This window comes from Salvelinus namaycush, chromosome 4, assembly GCF_016432855.1.
Source record: "Salvelinus namaycush isolate Seneca chromosome 4, SaNama_1.0, whole genome shotgun sequence".
NCBI lineage: Eukaryota > Metazoa > Chordata > Actinopteri > Salmoniformes > Salmonidae > Salvelinus > Salvelinus namaycush.
Window position 1 is genome coordinate 55,261,852 of NC_052310.1, and position 20,448 is coordinate 55,282,299.

Genomic DNA, 20,448 nt, shown 5'->3' on the forward strand with positions numbered 1-20,448 from the left:
GAGGGAGGGAGGGAGGGAGGGAGGGAGGGAGGGAGGGAGGGAGGGAGGTGGATGGAATTTGTATGTGCGTGTGTGTGTGCGTGCGTGTGTGTGTGAGAGAGAGGGAGATAGTCTAGTGAATATGAGACATTCATTTCCCTGTGTTAATAAAGTAGTTAGCTGGGGTCTGCCTGTCACTCAGGTCTGTGTAGGAGGCCGCTGAGTGTTTGATGGCTTCTTTTCTCACTGTAATCAGTGAATAATATTCATCATATTACACCCTGTGAGCCCTGTCTGACACTGCTGCACCACCGTTATCTCAGAACACTGGTAATTACAACTCGTATTCCCTTTGTCTGCTTCTTCCTTAAAACACAAGTGTTGATGAAGACAACAGTGTCGTCTCCAATGCCATTTGTTAGTTCACAGTTGGAGAACTATCAGGCAAAATGTTTCTTCTTCTGCATGTGTGCGTTTGTGTGGTTTTGGGGGGTCGGGGGGGACTGCGCGTGCGCACTTGCATGTGACTGCATGCGTACCCGTCCTTGCATGTGACTGCATGCGTACCCGTCCTTGCATGTGACTGCATGCGTACCCGTCCTTGCATGTGACTGCATGCGTACCCGTCCTTGCATGTGACTGCATGCGTACCCGTCCTTGCATGTGACTGCATGCGTACCCGTCCTTGCATGTGACTGCATGCGTACCCGTCCTTGCATGTGACTGCATGCGTACCCGTCCTTGCATGTGACTGCATGCGTACCCGTCCTTGCATGTGACTGCATGCGTACCCGTCCTTGCATGTGTGTGTGAGCTACAGATAGTTGTTTATGAATGACAGTTTCTCGGAAGTCATCATTACTAATAGCAAGGTTAATAGTGAACATTTGTTATGGGGTGGGGGGGTGATGCATTACACACAACCAGTGAACTGAGAATAGCCATTCGGGTCCCGAGTCCTTCCCCGACAGCAGTCATCTATAACAGGCTGCTTCTGTAGTGGCCGGCCCATTAATAACACTTTATTACCTTCTAATTAGACATGTCTGATTGGAAAGAGTTCTAGAAGGAGAGCGAGAGGTGGACAGACCTTAGTTTGGGTGCTTGTGTATCGGCTAAGGGGGTTCATGGGGATTGAACCAGCGACCATGTAGTTACAAGGCAAATAAACTATGTCCGGTAGAAGACCTCTTGGCAGAGGACATACTACGGTTAACTACAGGGAAGATGCACTTATCTGAAGCATATTCAATCAAATGGTTCAATTCTTGGTGACCCGTGAAATATCCCGAATAACAGTGTACACTGTATTTTACTGCTGGAGGTAGTGGGCTTTTCACGAGGTCTCCAATCACGTTATATTGTTTGATGGTATGTCATGATTGTCACCACATCAACTATGTCCCACCTTGGCCTTCCCCTCTTCCTCAACACAGGATCTCTGCTCTGTAGCAGTAACATTGCCTTTCTTTGCCGTTCTGCACATAGTGTCAAGGTAGTGAAGCTACGTTTCACTTATACCTTGATGTGTGTGTTTCCATAATCCAACGGTGGACTGGTGTCTCATTTCTTGTTTGATCAACGCATCTGCTCTGCCGTAACACGGCCTTTGAAGTAACAGAGACTTAAGGTTGCTAATTTCTCTCACTTTGTTCGCATAGCTTAGTGGGGCTATGATACAGTTTTCATCAGGCATAGCAACCTGTTCACCAAGATTAGGAGTAGATGGTGTTTGAATTATATCATTACAGACTGAATAACTACTTTGTTGCATCTGTAATATAGTCCAAAGTAGTGAACGTTAGCTGAGTTAGCTGTTAGCTAGATGTTAGTTAGGACAGTTGTGCTCTAGTTCTATAAGATGGCAATCTTAGCAGGTGTGAGATACACTGTGCTAGGGTTGACTGGTCTTATACTCAACGAGATCTCATAGTTTAACTTCGAAATTTGACGTATTTTGGTTGAATGCCTATTTTTGACGCATTAATTCCGCGTCATTCCATGGTTAATTACGCTTAACTGGCTACCCAAACTTCATGCTCCGGCCAAACGCTACGCCACACCCACGGACGTTAGATTCTTCTCCGCAATTCGTCATTGGTTTTGATCCTCTGATTGGTTAGAGATGATCCAATTGCTGATTACTTTGTGTTGTACAACACACCTCATTTTGACGTCACCACAAACGACTTCAATGATGGCAGTCTCAGACTGAAGTATGTAGAGAACACAGAGCTGCGGAAGAATTCGGTTTGAGTCGTCAGGCAATAATTCCGCGTGGTTACAGGGTTAAAACAGAAACAACTCGAAGGGTTGAGTTGAGGTATTCATTCAGAGTGGTTAATGTAAAGGGTTGAGTTGAGGTATTCATTCAGAGTGGTTAATGTAAAGGGTTGAGTTGAGGTATTCATTCAGAGTGGTTAAGTTGAGGTATTCATTCAGAGTGGTTAAGTTTAGGTATTCATTCAGAGTGGTTAAGTTTAGGTATTCATTCAGAGTGGTTAAGTTTAGGTATTCATTCAGAGTGGTTAAGTTTAGGTATTCATTCAGAGTGGTTAAGTTTAGGTATTCATTCAGAGTGGTTAAGTTTAGGTATTCATTCAGAGTGGTTAAGTTTAGGTATTCATTCAGAGTGGTTAAGTTTAGGTATTCATTCAGAGTGGTTAAGTTTAGGTATTCATTCAGAGTGGTTAAGTTTAGGTATTCATTCAAAGTGGTTAAGTTTAGGTATTCATTCAGAGTGGTTAAGTTTAGGTATTCATTCAGAGTGGTTAAGTTTAGGGCTATGGTTTTGGGAAGGCTTAAAACAAAATCATTAAAAACAACGCTGTTTCTATCAAGTATCAAGTATTCAGTGTGAGCTGCCATGGCACAGTGGTCAGAGCAGCGCGCTTCGGTCTGAGCAGCACACTTCACCTGCAAGCATCATGAATTCACACCAGCGCTGGGCAATAGTTTTTAAACATTTTAGGTGAGTGCCAAGGAAGGCAGATATGGACGTTTTCAGGACCCTTTCAAACGTCCAAAATCAAAATCAAGTAATCAGCCTGCTTATAGTATAGTTTGGGTCAGATAAAGATTGTTTTCTCAACAGGCTCTGAAACGATTATCTTCAGTTTTGTAAATACCAGTCGAGTTAGGATTGGTACATTCACCGTTGCTTCGATAACTCGCTGCTGGTTTGGTCCATGAAAACTGCCGGCCTAATAATGATAATATATTATATGCCATTTAGCAGACACTTTTATCCAAAAACAATATACAGTACATTCTCATATACATTCTCGTATGGGTGGCCCCAGCGTGAATAGAACAAACGATCCAAGCATTGCAAGGGCCATGCTCTACCAACTGAGCCACACAGGACCACAGGCCTCTGGTCTCTCCCACTAAACCAAGACTGACATGAGGCTGATCAGACCTTCATTAGGGAGGCATTTTCTCCCTGTGATTTCTATTGATGTGTCAGGGAGAAAAGACAAATTGAGCCGCCGCCTGACCAGAGTACCAATCGTTTCAGAAAAAGACAATAAACGTCATTGTATTTCACTTTCTCTCTCTCGCTCTTTCTCTCACTCCTCTTTCTCTCTCTCTCCTCTTTCGCTCTCTCTCTCTCGCTCTTTTTCTCACTCCTCTTTCTCTCTCTCTCCTCTTTCGCTCTCTCTCTCTCGCTCTTTTTCTCACTCCTCTTTCTCGCTCCTCTTTCGCTCTCTCTCCTCTTCGTCGGCTCTTTGTCGTTTGCCTCTCCTTCTGTATCCTTGCCTTTCCTTTTCCTATCATGCCTCACCTTCCCTCTTCTTTGCCGCTCCTCTTCTTTCATTTTCCTTCCCTTTCTCTGTCATTTTCTTTCCTCCCTACTTCTCCCACCCTCCCCTGCTTTTCTCCCTCTACTCCTCTCTTCCTGTATTTGTGATTTTGGCCTGCCTGCCTGGCTGTCTGTTTGAGCAGAGGTGAGGTGAGTGTTCTAGGTGGGCTTGGGAGAGGAGAGCAGCATTAGTGTTTCTGCTTGCCTGTGCAATAGAATACAATGCAGATGGGAGGTGAAAAGCTCCCCAGTGACAAAGCCTCAAGGTGGGGGCCTGGGGGGCCCGTCACTCCTCTCCTCTGTGATTGCCGTGGCGGGCGGGGATGGAGTGGGGCAGGGCTCTGACAAAGTGCAGGGATTGATGGATGGACAGAGGCAGGGAGTGGATGAGAGGATGGATGAGAGCAGAGGGGGGAGTTTAACACTGGCAAACACAGAGAGACAGAGAGGAATGACCTGCTTGGCTTTGCAGCCACTCACAGTCCCACAGCAATTTAGCCCTGCTACGGCTACTGGGCGATTCCATGCCAGCATAGCCCCAAAAATATTTTTGGTATCTCCGATTGTTCTGGCCATTCTCACATAGAAACTTCATTGGGAGGAAGGATGTTTGACATGCTTTTTACATTTGTATCACAAACCATTTACAAGAAAATCATGATGAAAATGGCCATTTTATGTCCTTTTTAGACCTATAAAAGCCTCCTGTAAGACCTTATGATTTGTGAACTGTACATGATACAGACAACACCTTGGTGTCATTGTACTCCTTATAGTGGGCTCTAACATATGGAGTATGTCTAGATTCTGAAATAAAACATTTCATATTCAACAGTAAAACTAGCAATATTAATATCTCTAAACCTTTAGATTTTGCTTATTTTTAGACATATTGTTTGGAAAATATACTCTTCAAACAAGTCACATTTCCAGTGTTCTCTCTGCTACTTTTAATGATATGTCCCTTTTTATTCATAGAAATTGACATTTTTTGTTTGACTAGAACTTTGTCTTTGTGTGTTTTATGCTGTCATCAATATAGATTTGTCTCAAATTAGAGTTCATAGGGAGAACACATTAGAAAATATTCTGTTGATGTTACATTTTTATACAATGTCTATTTACTATTTTAGCATATTTTCTTCTGAGGTTCAACTTAAGCTATAGTTTAGTTATGCCAAAAAAAAGGTACTGATGCAGTATATTCAGCTTCAGTGAGAGGTGTATAGTGTGTACTACTATGCTTTATAGTGTGCAGGGTGTGGTCTGTAGGAGACTTCAGCCATTTTCTAGCCTCTGCATACCTAACCACCCCTGAAGGAGGAGGAGAGGAGAGGAGAGGGGTCCATTCACCTTGTCCTGACCAAACACTTCCTGGGTGTGTGTTTGTGTGTGCGCGAGCAAGTGTGTGTGTGTGTGTGTGTGTGTGTGTGTGTGTGTGTGTGTGTGTGTGTGTGTGTGTGTGTGTGTGTGTGTGTGTGTGTGTGTGTGTGAGTGCACGCTGTTGTTTATGTGTGCGTGTGTTGGTGCGCAAGTGTTTGTGCATGTGTGTGAGCGTGTATCTGTGAATGTATTCTCATAAGGTCCCTACCTGCTCTGCATTACATGTCAGTGGCGGTGGAGAGCCCAACTCAGATTGAGACTAATGCTGTCGGCCCCAGGAACTGAGATTAGAATCACACTCATTACTCAGGCCCTGGTGACGGAAGCAATTTAGAGCCTCAGTTTCTACAGTACAAGAGGCAGGGCAAGCCCCCCTGTCACAGGAGGGGAGGCGGAACACACACACACACACACACATACACGCACGCACACTACTCCCTCATCCTGTCCTCCAAGGACAGCTGAAGGCCAGATCCTTAGTGACTTCATCGACTGACTCTCTCCTCTGGCTTCTAATTTATTTAACCCTGGGATAAAGGAGACCAGGCAAGATACCCCCCACTACTACACAATGCTCCAATAGGAAGGAATACAATTACAAAGACTCAATGAGACCCATGCCTTCTGAGTGGCTTTTAGAGTGTTGTCTCTCGCTACTAGATTTGAGATGATGATGTTAGAAGAGAGAGAACAAGCTCCACTGCAGTCCTCTGTAAAGATTAGACGGTCAATACGTGTCAGCCGTGTGTCACTGGCTCTGATGTACAGAGGGAGAGAGGTGTGTGTGTGTCTCTCACTGTCAGTAACGTTGATTTACGGAGGTGTGTGTGTGTGTGTGTGTTTGTGACTCCCTCTCCCACAGCAAGGTTACAGCTGCTGTGAGGGCACCAGTGACAGTGGTCCAGGAGAATGCCACTCAGTCAGTCAGGGCCGTGGTGCTCGGGGGGGCTGCCTGCCTGTCAATCACTAATGACTGATCTGCCCATCAATTAGCACCTGTCACCATGGCAACTCTATCATTGTAATGAGGGACCAGGGCTGAGGTGGGTGGGGCTGGGTGAAAGAGCTAACCCAATGTTGCTTTGTTCCTTAAAGATGAATAGGATCGTTTTTAAGGATTACATTTTAAGTTGTTAGTAGTGGAACAAGAGTGATATGATTGGTGTGTGTGTGTGTGTGTGTGTGTGTGTGTGTGTGTGTGTGTGTGTGTGTGTGTGTGTGTGTGTGTGTGTGTGTGTGTGTGTGTGTGTGTGTGTGTGTGTGTGTGTGTGTGTGTGTGAGGCTGTGTGAGGCTGTGTGAGGCTGTGTGAGGCTGTATCTGTAAATGTATTCTCATAAGGCCGCCTACCTGCTCTGCATTACATGTCAGTGGCGATGAGAGTTTTTTTGTGTTTATGGTGATGTGTGTGTTCAGATGTACAATATGTTTCTGTGTATGTACAGTATGTTTGGCCATGTGTGTTGTACATACCATATACTTTCCTTCCGATCATTGACCTTGGTGGTGGTATTTGACAGGGGCAAGGGGAAGTATGATCTGATATCAAATATGAATGAGTTGAGGCTGGTGAGCTGTGAGTATCCCACATAAATATGTGCCATTTTGCCATGGCTTTGCTAGTATTTCTAGAAGGTTCATATGTGTAGTACATAAAGCAATGGCAATGCTATGTGTGTCTCTGTAATGCCCTTTAGGTGGATGTGAGTATGGGGAAATGAACTCCAACACAAATCAGTATTTGACAGTTGGAAACATTCAACATTCCTCTGCATTTCTCTTGCAACAATCCAGCATTCGAAAATGCATATCATCCACCATATTTTATTTATAGTAGTAGTAAATAACTGATAGTAAATGAATCCACTCAATACATTTGGGAAATATGAATGAAATATATCCTCTCCTGTTTGAACAGGAAATAGCACGTTGACTGATTGATATTGTAATTCGTCCCTGCAGTAATGTTTTATTCCGTATAAGACAGAGCTATATATCAACCTCCCCACTGTGGCTCCCTCTCTATATCTCTCTCCCTTCTCTCTCTCCTTTCTCAATCTCTATCGTTCCCTCTCTCTCTCCCTCTATCTGTCTCTCTCTCTCTCTTTCAATCTCTTTCTCTCTGCAATCTCTCTGTCTGTATGGATACTCAGAGTGCTGAGGACTGGTTGTCAATCACTGATTTTTAAACCTGACAGTCGACTAAAGGATCTGGTGATTGAAGGAGTCAGAATTTTTGTCTGTCTACTCTCCGGTGCTGGTGAGAAATCCTCACATCTTCCCTGCCTCCCTCACTCTCCCTCCTCTTCCCTGCCTCCCTCACTCTCCTTCCTCTTCCCTGCCTCCCTCGCTCTCCCTCCTCTTCCCTGCCTCCCTCGCTCTCCCTCCTCTTCCCTGCCTCCCTCACTCTCCCTCCTCTTCCCTGCCTCCCTCACTCTCCCTCCTCTTCCCTGCCTCCCTCACTCTCCCTCCTCTTCCCTGCCTCCCTCACTCTCCCTCCTCTTCCCTGCCTCCCTCACTCTCCCTCCTCTTCCCTGCCTCCCTCACTCTCCCTCCTCTTCCCTGCCTCCCTCACTCTCCCTCCTCTTCCCTGCCTCCCTCACTCTCCCTCCTCTTCTCTCTCTTTTCTTTTCTCCCTATCCCTCTATCTCCCCCTACCCCCCTCTATTTTTTAACAAATGGGCATCAACAGGCCATGAAATAATCAATGCTGATGATCCATCTTGGAGCCTGTCGATATGTTAATGAGTGCGCCTCATTGTTATGGCTACACCGCCATAAATCACTCTCTTTTTACGCTGAACGCTCAGCAGCTGCTGCTGCTGCAAACTGCTGCAAACCCCAGGCCAGGAATAAAACACTGTTTTTTAACGATTAATGTCCAAACATTCTGCCGCCCGTGCCTTGATTGTTTTCAGATGCCAAAAAGTAGGACGGATTGTAAATCAATAAAACAATAAGACAAAGTGTTTTAATAAAAGGAGAGGTGGGGAGTAAATCACGCGGCCCGCTCCTCCATTTAGCACTGCTTCCTGGGTAAGGAATAATTGGATACCTGCTACCCAGGAGTCATTTTTAAGTTTATAAATGTCTGTGTCGGACCGGTGTGAGGAGCAGGCTGGCTTGCAGCCTCAGATTTTTCAAGTGGGCCTATTTTTTGTTCCACACTGAATGTGTCCAAGAGAAGGACAGAAGGATGTCGTACCATGTATTCCCCAAAACGAAATGACACATTTATATGATTGAAAGGGTTTGGTAGCTTTATATTCTATTTTGAGAAACAAGAGAAAAACTAATGTTATTCTTTTTAATTAAATACAAATAATATAAACCAAGAATATGCGGTCAACATGTTCCATTATTTTTTATTGTTTGTTAGTAAGTAAATATGACTATAAAGTAACTCATTACTATTGACATTGTGGACAGAAATTGACTACTAAAGTGACTCTCTTCCATACGATGTGTAGATTGGCCTAACTAGCAGCTCTGTGACAGAGAGGTGGATAAGGTACTATCCTCCCACATGGTTCAGCTAATGAAAGAAGACACAGCCTGCGTACCAAATTGCTCCCTATGTAGTACACTACTTTTTATGGGCTCTGGTCAAAAAGTACCTTTTGGGATACAGACACTGCTGCCTTCAGTACAGTTGACTGTTTGGTGTCCTGATAACAATTTAGCTGCTGTTATGGTTAATGCTGTAGTAGAAATGGAACATGACAATGAAGTGATTTATGATCTTCATGTTTTCTTAACCTTGGATATTGGATTGTTTGTCAGACCATATCCCTTTGATTAACTGCAGTGTGGCTGATAAAAACATCTTGTTTTTTATTCATCTCCACGGTATGCAAAACTGCTTTATGCGTTGTAGCAGATACTTTATATAATGGGACTGCTTGTACACTGTGGATATGCGTGTGTAGAGGGTGAAAGTACTTTGTGTGTGTGTGTTCATGCATGCGTGCATAGTGTGTGTGCGTGTGAAGAGACTTCAGTTTAAATGAGTAGAGTATAGAGTATAGGATGTCCAAGGACAAAGAGAGATGACAGAGTGTGTTTTTGACATCTCAGGGCATGGGAGTTCTCCATGAGGGGATGATTCTGACTTTCTACAGGATACATCATCTTGCTCCGCACTTGGATTCATCAAGAGGCCCCAGTTAGAACATGAACAACATTCAATTTACAGCTCAGCACTCTTTGTTCATACATTTTATGACTTTCCTAAAGACCAAATACCATAAACATAGATTGTGTGGGAAATTACGTCTGTAATATCTCGTTTGTAGTCCTACACATACGCATTTACACACACACACACACACACACACACACACACACACACACACACACACACACACACACACACACACACACACACACACACACACACACACACACACACACACACACACACACACTATTTGTCTCTTCCCAATCAGTTGTTGTTTAACCTTTTGAATTATGTTTTATCTGCTTACCTTTGGCAGTGCTATGATACAGCAGGCTACACTATCAGTCCAATGACCTTGTGGACATAGCATACTATATCCAGCCAGGCCTGTACATTACCCAGGAGCCTGTATCTGTATGCTCGGGATTGCATCCCAAATGGCACACTATTCCCTATTTAGTGCACTACTTTTGACCTGGGCCCATAGGGCTCTGGTCAAAAGCAGTCCTCTATATAGGAAATAGGTTGCCATAGCTCTCAGGACTAGGCTGGTTTTTATGTGCTACCCTTGGACATCCAGGAGTTGAAGAGTCGTAAATCTGAAGGTTTATAGCAATGCTAGCAAATTGAACACTATCCACTTCACTGCTCTCACATACACTACATGACCTAAAGTATGTGGACACCTGGTTGTCGAACATCTCATTCCAAAATCATGGGCATTAATATGGAGTTGATCCCCCCTTTGATGCTATAACAGCCTCCATTCTTCTGGGAAGGCTTTCTACTAGATGTTGGAACATTGCTATGGGGACTTGCTTCCATTCAGCCACAAGAGCATTAGTGAGGTTGGGCACTGATGTTGGGCGATTTAGGCCTGGTTCGCAGTCGGCGTTCCAGTTCATTGCAAAGGTGTTCGATGGGGTTGAGGTCAGGTCTCTGTGCAGGCCAGTCAAGTTCTTCCACACTGATCTTGACAAACCATTTCTTTATGGACCTCGCTTTGTGCACAGGGGCATTGTCCTGCTGAAACAGGACCTTCTCCAAACTGTTGCCACAAATTTGGAAGCACAGAATCATCTAGAATGTCATGCAGTAGCGTTAAGATTTCCCTTCGCTGAAACAAAGGGGCCTAGCCCAAACCATTAAAAACAGCCCCAGACCATTATTCCTCCTCCACCAAACTTGACAGTTGGCACTGTGCATTGGGGCAGGTAGCACACTCCTGGCATCCTCCAAACCCAGATTCGTCCGTCGGACTGCCAGATGGGGAAGCGTGATTCATCACTCCAGAAAATGCGTTTCCACTGCTCCAGAGTCCAATGGTGGTGAGCTTTACACCACTCCAGCCGACGCTTGGCATTGTGCGTGTTGATCTTAGGCTTGTGTGTGGCTGTTCTGCCATGGAAACCCATTTCGTGAAGCTCCCGACAAACAATTATTGTGCTAACGTTGTTTCCAGACGCAGTTTGGAACTCGGTAGTGAGTGTGGCAACCGATGATAGATGATTTTTACACACTACGTACTTCAGCACTCGTCTGTCCCGTTCTGTGATCTTGTGTGGCCTACCACATCGCGGCTGAGCCATTGTTGCTCCAAGACGTTTCCACTTCACAATAACAGCACTTATAGTTGACCGGGGCAGCTCTAGCAGGGCAGACATTTGACGAACTGACTTGTTGGAAATGTGGCATCCTATGACGGTGCCACGTTGAAAGTCACTGAGCTCTTCAGTAAGGCCATTTTACTGCCAATCTTTGTCTATGGAGATTGCATGGCTGTATGCTAGATTTGTATACACCTGTCATCAACAGGTGTGGCTGAAATAGCCGAATCCACTAATTTGAAGGGGTGTCCACATACTTTGGTGAAAATATAGTGTACATGGCCCTCACATTTCACAATATTTGCAAGTTAACCATCGAGGCAGCTGCTCAGTCTTAATAACACCACACCATTCAAACGTTTGGACTACAACATTATAGTCCATTGGTAGAGTAGGGATAATGGCGGCCATGTTTTGAGCGCATGTGTTCCTTTAGTTTTTTTCTATTGTGAGCTTTCACCAGGAGGCTGGCAATAGCTAGCACAACCAGGTTCACAGTTAGAAGGCGAACTGCCAAGCCAACTGCTATGGATCATGGCGGCCATTTTGTTTTGTGGTATTGTCCCACAAGTTGTAAATTAAATTCCTCACACATTTCCCTTCATTGTGACGCTGTACAGAAGGAAAACACAGACATGTTTGTTCAGTGTTTATCCTTCCTCCTACTCTCTCACGAAGACACCCTAGCAGACACTGCAAAGCTGGACTGTATCCCAAATGGCATTCTATGACCTATACCGTGCACTACTTTTGACCAGGTTCCATAGGGCTCTGGTCAAAAGTTGTGTACTTTATAGGGGATAGGGTGCCATTTAAGATGCAGTCCTGCAGTCAGGAATCCCGCCCTTGGTTTACACAAGCAGATAGCAACTAAAAGCATTAGCCGCTATCCCAATATATTTACAGGATCTGAATTTACTTCACCGTCTGACAGCCTTGGATTCCTGCGGCCTCCATTGAGGCTAAATCATGTTTGTGATAGTGCAGCTCAACGTTTTTTCTCTCCCCTCTCGGTGCTAAGTATTATAATGATGAATCCTCTCTCTCTGTTTCATGCCAGCTCTAGGCGGACATAACAGCAGTTGTTTAAGTTTTCCTAAATAAATAGAGAATATTTCAATGGAGACAGATAGCAGAGACAGGGCCTGGGAAATGGCAGAGCTTGACTTGTGGAAGTTGCCTTTCTAAATTGTTTTTGTTACCAAGACAAGGAACATTAACTCCAGATGACAAAAAAAGTAAATAATTTATCAGTTGGCTGCAATAAATGCCATGTGCCGAGGAACCAAATGGGGAATTTACATCTCTTTAACTATCATCTATCAATCTGTACATCACTCTACCCATCCTTCCATCTATAACCGTCCATCCACGTCAAATGTTCAACTGTATCTCCAATAGGTTTTCCCTCCATGTCTGTGGGCTTCTTTAGCTGCTCAGGAACAGATGGAACCTTAGCATCATGCTATTAGACTGGATTTATTAGCTTACAACACAACATACACTTTCATTAGACAGGGTTGGCAGCTAACATGACCTTTATTAACAGGTTTAGAGAGTAGGGTTTACCTGCTCAACAGACACAGACCTGGCAACACATTGTATACACGCTTTATGCCTTTCTTTTATATGTTATGTGTTTAAAATAAGGGGACACTGTCTATTTAGTTCAATAGATGTTATTTAATTAATGATGTTCAAAGGAGGAACTATTTTGAACTAGTTGCGCTAATCTGTATTTTACCCCAGTTGCATTGTGGGAGATGACTCCAGTAGTTGTTGTTGTTGTGAACAGGGCTAATTCCTGTCCCTCTGTGGGATGCTGCTTAATACACGCTCGCCTCCACCACAACAAAAACCTGATATCATATCTGTATCAGCACTATCAACAGCGTTTGTATTCCACGTCCCCAGTGGCTCCAACACTCCTCTCCCGGCATATCCATGGAGTCATCGGCATAATGATTCCCTAAAGTGTGTTTTGAAATTGCAGATAATTTTCATCTGTATGATATTAATGAGCAGGTAGGCTTATTAGGCCTTCTGGGATTCCTTGTTGATGGGAACGATCTGGGAGGAGTGAAAAATGATTTCACACGCTCAGCAGGAGTGTTGTCCGATTGGCCCATTGTGGTGCCGGCGCCATTAGTTCTCATTGTATGGCGAAGCAGCTTGATGGCACAGTGGCTCAGTGTCGCCGCTGTTTATTGGAGGAATTAGTGCGGTTTGTGCGGTGGCAGTTGTTGTGGTGTTGCGCTAAATGCTAATTAGCCTTCCTCTACGATAATTAGAGGCTCTCGCTAGACAGACCAATTTAACTAGAGCCAAACTAGGAGCATTAAGAAGATTAACACATACATGTACAGTATAACACATGCGCGCGCGCACACACACACACACACACACACCTTGTAATTAAACTCATGCTAAGCAAAATCAAAGATGAGGGGGTCAAAACTAGTGTTATTTTATTTTGAATATGTTTATCACTCCTTTGTTCTTCAGGGCATTGGACAACACGTGTTTGTCCCTAGCATTGTATTGGGTAGGCTACATAGTTTGTTTGACTTTGTAAAATGCCATTTACTGTATTTTTCCTCCGTAAGACAATTTAGCCTACTGTGGATAGTTTAGAAGGGTACATCAAAATAGATTCCAGGAAAACATTTTGCCCAGTAACGTTAGCTGATAGCTAACAGCAATTTTACCAGTAGCTGCTAGATAATAGTAATTTGCCCATAACTGCTAGCTAACAGTATTTTGCCCAGTAGCTGCTAGCTAACAGTATTTTGCCCAGTTGCTGCTAGATAACAGTAATTTGCCCAGTAGCTGCTAGATAATAGTAATTTGCCCAGTAGCTGCTAGCTAACAGTATTTTGCCCAGTAGCTGCTAGCTAACAGTATTTTGCCCAGTAGCTGCTAGATAACAGTAATTTGCCCAGTAGCTGCTAGATAACAGTAATTTACCCAATAGAGCTCTGCCAGCTAACATTCATTTGCCCAGTAGAGCTCTGCTAGCTAACAGTAATTTGCCCAGTAGAGTTCTGCTAGCTAACAGTAATTTTGCCTAGTAGAGCTCTGCTAGCTAACAGTCATTTGCCCAGTAGAGCTCTGCTAGCTAACAGTCATTTGGCCTAGTAGAGCTCTGCTAGCTAACAGTATTTGGCCCAGTAGAGCTCTGCTAGCTAACAGTATTTGGCCCAGTAGAGCTCTGCTAGCTAACAGTAATTTGGCCCAGAAACTAGCCAACCAACTTTGGTTCTAGCAGGGTGTGCTGTATTGTTTTAAGGCCCAAGGAATCAGCCGTCTTCTCTCCCTGGATAATCCTTGTGATTGGTGGCAGAGTATCAACAACAACAACAAAAAACTCCCATTCCCGAATATAATTGGATCTCATTCGTCATAGTTGTCATGTCACAAGTAATGTTGGAGGAACAGCGTGCTGCACACACAACAATCTCTACCCATTCCTGCCTGTCTGCCCATCTTCCTGTCCGTCTGCCCGCCCGTCTCTGTCTGTCTGCCTGTCCATCTGCCCGTCCGCCGGTCTGTTTGTCTCTCTTTCTGTCTGTCTGTCAGAGCTGTTCAAGAATCAGAGCTATGGCATCCTTCTCTTGGCCTGTTGTTAACCAGGGACTATGGGAGGGTACTCTCCCTCACAGCGTGTGTGCTTCTCAATCATCCACTGACACATCTCTGGAGAGGCTTAAAACACAGTTGTCCATGCCAGACAGATTTCAATGGTTGATCATAATGTTTGCTCAAGCCAACCCCAAGATGACTTACTTTGAAATTGTAAGCCAAGGGCATGCAGGTTGGCATTTATTTGGATGACTCATGTACTTGAGGAAGCTCTGAAGGGTAGTCACTAACTGGCACAGTCACAAAGTCATACAATCTGATTTTAAACATAACCTTAACCGGTCCCTAATCTTAACCACACTGCTAACGTTATTCCTAACCCTAACCTTAAGACCAAAAAGCGAATTTGTGTTTTCATGAATTGTTATGATATATAGCCATTGACTTTGCAGCTGGCCCATCTAGTGGAAATCACTTTGCTCTGCCTCCAGGACAAGATTCATCCCAGTAACGACAACCTGCCAAGGGCATGCTACAGTATGTGTTTGGGTAGACTTCAAATAAGTGATAATGTCAGTGTGTTTCAGTCTTGAATGTAATGTGACATTATGTCTAGAATTAGTATCACAATTTCAGTAACATGAAGACGCTTGTTCCTACAGTGAAGTAAACATTTTGTTTACTTGGAACCTTTTAGTCCGTCTTGTCCACAGCTCCAACTCCGTGTGCACTGCAAGCTATCCTTATTTAGCTGGGTAAATGGAGGTGAATGAAGGTCACCACAAAATGGCTTCCACAGTACAGTGTGTTACTAGTTTCCTGTCCAAACTGGCCCTCCACATAAGTCAAACTGCCACTGCGTGGGAGAGGGAGGGAGAGAGAGGAAGAGATTGCTGTTGAACTAAGATGTATGTAAATACATATATTATTTATACAGGCATTAGGGAGTGCTATTGTTGTCTCGGCACACAGCTAGCTAGGCCCGGGCTGCGTATGACTGCATGCAGCCTTGGGGCCTTTGGCAGAACACTTTATCATGTTTTTAGCCCTCATGAATAATTAAAAAGTTAAATTACTTGCCATGTACAAAATTCATATGCTGGGGGGATGGTGGGAGGGAAAAGATACATGAAAATTAATTTTCTTTTCTCTGAGAGTGACGGGAAATCAATTAATCTTGATGTATTATTTCATGCAGGGCAGGGTAGGAGAGGCATGGGAGGGAATGGCTACAGCTGTTCTCGTTGGAGGGGCCATATATTATAGTTGCTGTGTTTGACAGCTTCTGACGGAAAGAGCTGAGGGATATCAGGCAAGTGAGGCAACCGGATTTTTTTGTTGAAGATTCAAACTGTTTCCAGGGACTGGTATAAACCATACTGTTAACGGAACAGGAAAACACTGTTGAGCGATTTATTTTTCCTCCCTCCGTCTCCCCCCAAAAACTGCCACTGCTTGTTGTCAAAATGTATGTTGTCCCCTCTTTGTGGAACATCTTGTTTGTTTGATTAACTAGTCATATGCTTCTGTCTGTCTGTCTGTCTGTAATTAATTTTGTTGTGGCCATTTTGGGGGAATTGAGATTTAGCACCCGTCAGATAAATGTGCCCAGGTAATATAACACTACTGGATAGAGTGACACAACTATTTACTGGCCACTTCAAAGGTCTATAACTTGCATTTCTCTCTCTCTCTCTCTCTCTCTCTCTCTCTCTCTCTCTCTCTCTCTCTCTCTCTCTCTCTCTCTCTCTCTCTCTCTCTCTCTCTCTCTCTTTCTATATGTGCACAGGGCTGTGCATAGAAAGCTGTGTAGGTAAATGATGACTCTTTCTGAGAGGGTTCTATTTAAGCACTGCACTAACCTTAATCAAACCAAAAAAATATATTAACAGAAATATACATTGGGAAAAGTATATACAGTAGGCTATATTACAGCATGTCCCTGTGCAATGCCATGTTGGTGTTAAATTACAGTTCCGTAAGAACTTTTCACAAAGTGCCGGACTGCTATTCCAAACTATTGGAAGTCAAACATGTCTCCCACTTACTGGGAGATGAATGGTTGTCCTGCCAGTAGCGGCTGCTGCTGAGTGACAAGTGAGATGTGTCGCTCGCTGGCTGGCTGGCTGGGAGAGAGGGAGAGAGAGAGAGAGAGAGAGAGATCCTCAGCAACTGACCATATGGTCCTGTAACTCAGAGTGTAGACGGAGAGAGAAAGACTCTCTATAGCTACCCAGCAAGTTGGCACTGGTGCCCCTCTGCCAAGGATAGGCCTGTGTTCCACTGCACTATAAATTACTTTCCATTTATGAACAGATTTCACTGGTCAACAAGACTGGTAATCAACAATCAGTTAACATCTGTTACTATCTATTAATAAACACTGTGGTTCAGATTTACTGCGTAGACAACGGCTTGTGCCGTTCGCTCCAAAACGTATGTATGCCGCTGACGAGGGGCAGCTTGGAACGGCCAGGCGGAGGCTGACACCATTTCTAAATGTGAGACAGATTAGAGAGCGGGAGACAACTGAATTAAAACGGCAAACGACCGCGGCCAGATGGAGCGCCATATAATAAATGGATGAAGTTGTAGAGGTGCCAGTTGTACAGACGCTGAGGGGGAATTGATTTGGGGGAGACAGCAGTAGCAGAGCAGATTAAAAGGTTATATTTACACTTAGCAGACTGAGAGTGGGTCTGTATAGGTCTCTGTGGCCTCCTGGTTGCTAGTCCATTCATTCACACATATGGAGTGGTTCTGTCCACAGTGTCGTTTAGAAGCTGTTTAGTGATTGGAGAGGGAAGTGAACATGGTTAGTGGGGTCTTGACATTGGAACTGTTGTTGTCAACACAGAGCTGGTTGTTCAATATTAACTGTGGCTTTCCTGTCAAAATGATACTTGACCTGCGCTGAGGTTAGATTTGGGGCGTAGCGTAAAGCCTAGTGTGTGTTTTAGCAGTAATATGCTCTATCATAGTAGGAAATAATGCTTATTTTGTTTTTGGTATTGCATTGGGTACACTAATGCTATAATGCAAATGTAACAGTATGATTTAATTGAGCCATATGTTAAAGAGCTTTATTTAGCTTAAAGTATGTAACTTGTTTTGTATTTTCTTCGGACTGTAAAAAAGAAGACTGGGAATCTTTCCCTAGGAATACTGCTCTGAAGACTGCTTTTACGTTACGGAAGTAGGAGCATATCTGTTTGTAGTAAATGGATGTGCAGCAGTAGGGGGAGGACGGAGTACATTTGTTTGGGTTAAAGACTGCATGTTAATGAAATAGATCATGAGCACTGCCATTATGATAATGGATCGCACAACTTCCCTCGTGGCATCATATTTTATTCATGACCTTTTGGGATCGCTCTGAGAGAAAAAAACGCTGTTCTCCTCTACGACCCCTTTCTAAAAACAGAACAGCCAGTATTTACTGAACTGAATGCAATTTATTCAGTTAGATCTGAAGAGGAGCCAGTTTGAGAGGGAGATTAGCTTAAGGTTAATGAACTCAAACGCTCTGGAGAGGAAAGGTTATCACTCTGTAATGTAGAGCCTTTTAATTCCCACTACTGTAGCAGTCCTGGCTGGCCTAATGTATTATTTTACATTCTGTTTTAGATTGCATAAAGTGGTACCTGCCATTTGTCTTATTAATTTAAAATGCCATTATTCAGACATATTTAAAAAATGTGGTATTAGGTCTTTGCTTGTCACAAGGTACGGCATGACTAGTATTCCCCAACCAAGGGACAATAACACAACTAATACTGAAATACTTTCATCTTATCTCACTGTGTGTAGGCTAGTCTTCTCTCTTGACATACATAGCCTGTTAACACATAATATACAATCATTTGTTTCTTTAATCTTTGTCTGTTTTTATCTTTATTTCGTTTGTCCTTTGAGGCATCGTTACTAGAATCTCCCATCTCATCATTCACCTAAAATCCATTTTTATTTTCTCCAAGAGATGTATTTTCTTCCTTGCGGTTACTTACCCTTCTCTGTACCTCTGGCCCAGATAGGAGAGGGCTAAACTGACAGGTGCTATTTGTTATGAGGACGAGACAGGGCCGAAACACACACTAGATTATAAAACGCAGAGACGTGCAGAGGTCAGATAAACAATTTGCCACCAAACTTGCCTACCCATAATGCTCTTTCCCCAAGTACACAGTCTGCTCAATATGGGGTGGGGGTGGGAGGAAGGAGAAAGGGAGGTAGGAATGGAGGGGGAGGAGGGAGGAGGAATAGGAGCACAAAGGAACAGTGAACCCCCCCACCTGGCTGATAGCAGTCAGCTTTGCATTTTTTCTCTCCTCTCCCCCTCTCCTCTCTCTGGGTTAATTCACTGGATGAAAAGCTGGCCTGTGTGATGTGTCATATATCACAGACAGGGCATCAGTAATCTTTGCTCAAGGGCACAGATAACAGACGGATAGACATGTGAATGAGATGGGAAAAAAAGCAACTCATTCTTTTCTACTACCACCACGGAGGAGATAAAGCAAGATTTATGACTCATCTCGGACCACAGAGCGGCTGCGGTGGCCATTTTTCACCGGCTCCCAAAATTGGTGCTGGAAAGCAATCTGCTTGTCTCTGTGTCCATCAAGTGCTGCGGGAGAAAATTGGGTCCTTCAGGCTTTTTACTCTGCAGTCAGCTATTTCCTTTTATAGCAGTTTTGTTTTTAATGGTATCCATAAATATATGTAGGGTTATAAGTACCTTTATCACCCAAGGTGCTGTGCGTGTCCATGTGTGCGATGTGGCCACTGCCAGCAATACTTTGGTGCCTGGCTTTTGAACTGAACCCTCGGTGATAAGCAAACAGACAGGCTGGAGTTTTAAGGATGGCTATAGTTGTTGAATGATTGACACTGATGACATGATATCACAGCCATCACTACCTTCTCGTTCACCTTGATTGACAGACATACAGTACCAGTCAAAAGTTTGGACATGCCTACTCATTCAAGAGTTTTTCTTTATTTTGACTATTTTCTACATTGTATAATAATAGTGAAGACATCAACACTATACAATTACACATATGGAATCATGTAGTAACCCTAAAAGTGTTAAACAAATCAAAATATATTTTAGATTCTTCAAAGTAGCCACCCTTTTCCTTGATGACAGCGTTGCACTCTCTTGACATTCTCTCAAACAGCTTCACCTGGAATGCTTTTCCAACAGTCTTGAAGGATTTCCCACATATGCTGATTGACTGCTTTTCCTTCACTCTGCGGTCCAACTCATCCCAAACCATCTCAATTGGATTGAGGTCGGGTGATTGTGGAGGCCAGGTCATCTGATGCAGCACTCCATCACTCTCCTTCTTGGTCAAATATCCCTTACACAGCCTGGAGGTGTGTTGGGTCATTGTCCTGTTGAAACACAAATGATAGTCCCACTAAGCGCCAACCAGATGGGATGGCGTATCGCTGCAGAATGCTGTGGTAGCCATGCTGGTTAAGTGTGCCTTGAATTCTAAATAAATCACCGACAGTGTCACCAGCAAAGCACCCCCACATCATCACACCTCCTCTTCCATGCTGATTCACATAGTCTCCTCTGAACAGTTGATGTTGAGATGTGTCTGTTACTTGAACTCTGTGAAGCATTTATTTGGGCTGCAATCTGAGGTACAGTTAACTCTAATGAACTTATCCTCTGCAGCAGAGGTAACTCTGGGTCTTCCTTTCCTGTGGCGGTCCTCATGAGAACCAGTTTCATCATAGCACTTGATGTTTTTTGCGACTGCACTTGAAGAAACTTTCAAAGTTCTTGAAATTTTCCAGATTGACTGACCATCATGTGTTAAAGTAACGATGGACTGTCATTTGTCTTTGCTTATTTTAGCTGTTCATGCCATAATATGGACTTGGTCTTTTACCAAAT

At 43.8% G+C, this 20,448-nt stretch overlaps 1 protein-coding gene across 1 annotated transcript in view; it reads left to right on the forward strand.

Annotated features, from left to right (window-relative positions):
* The window catches only part of lrmda (leucine rich melanocyte differentiation associated), a 397,635-nt gene that overhangs the window by 143,062 nt on the left and 234,125 nt on the right, over positions 1-20,448 (forward strand). The gene's annotated exons all lie outside the window — the stretch shown is intronic.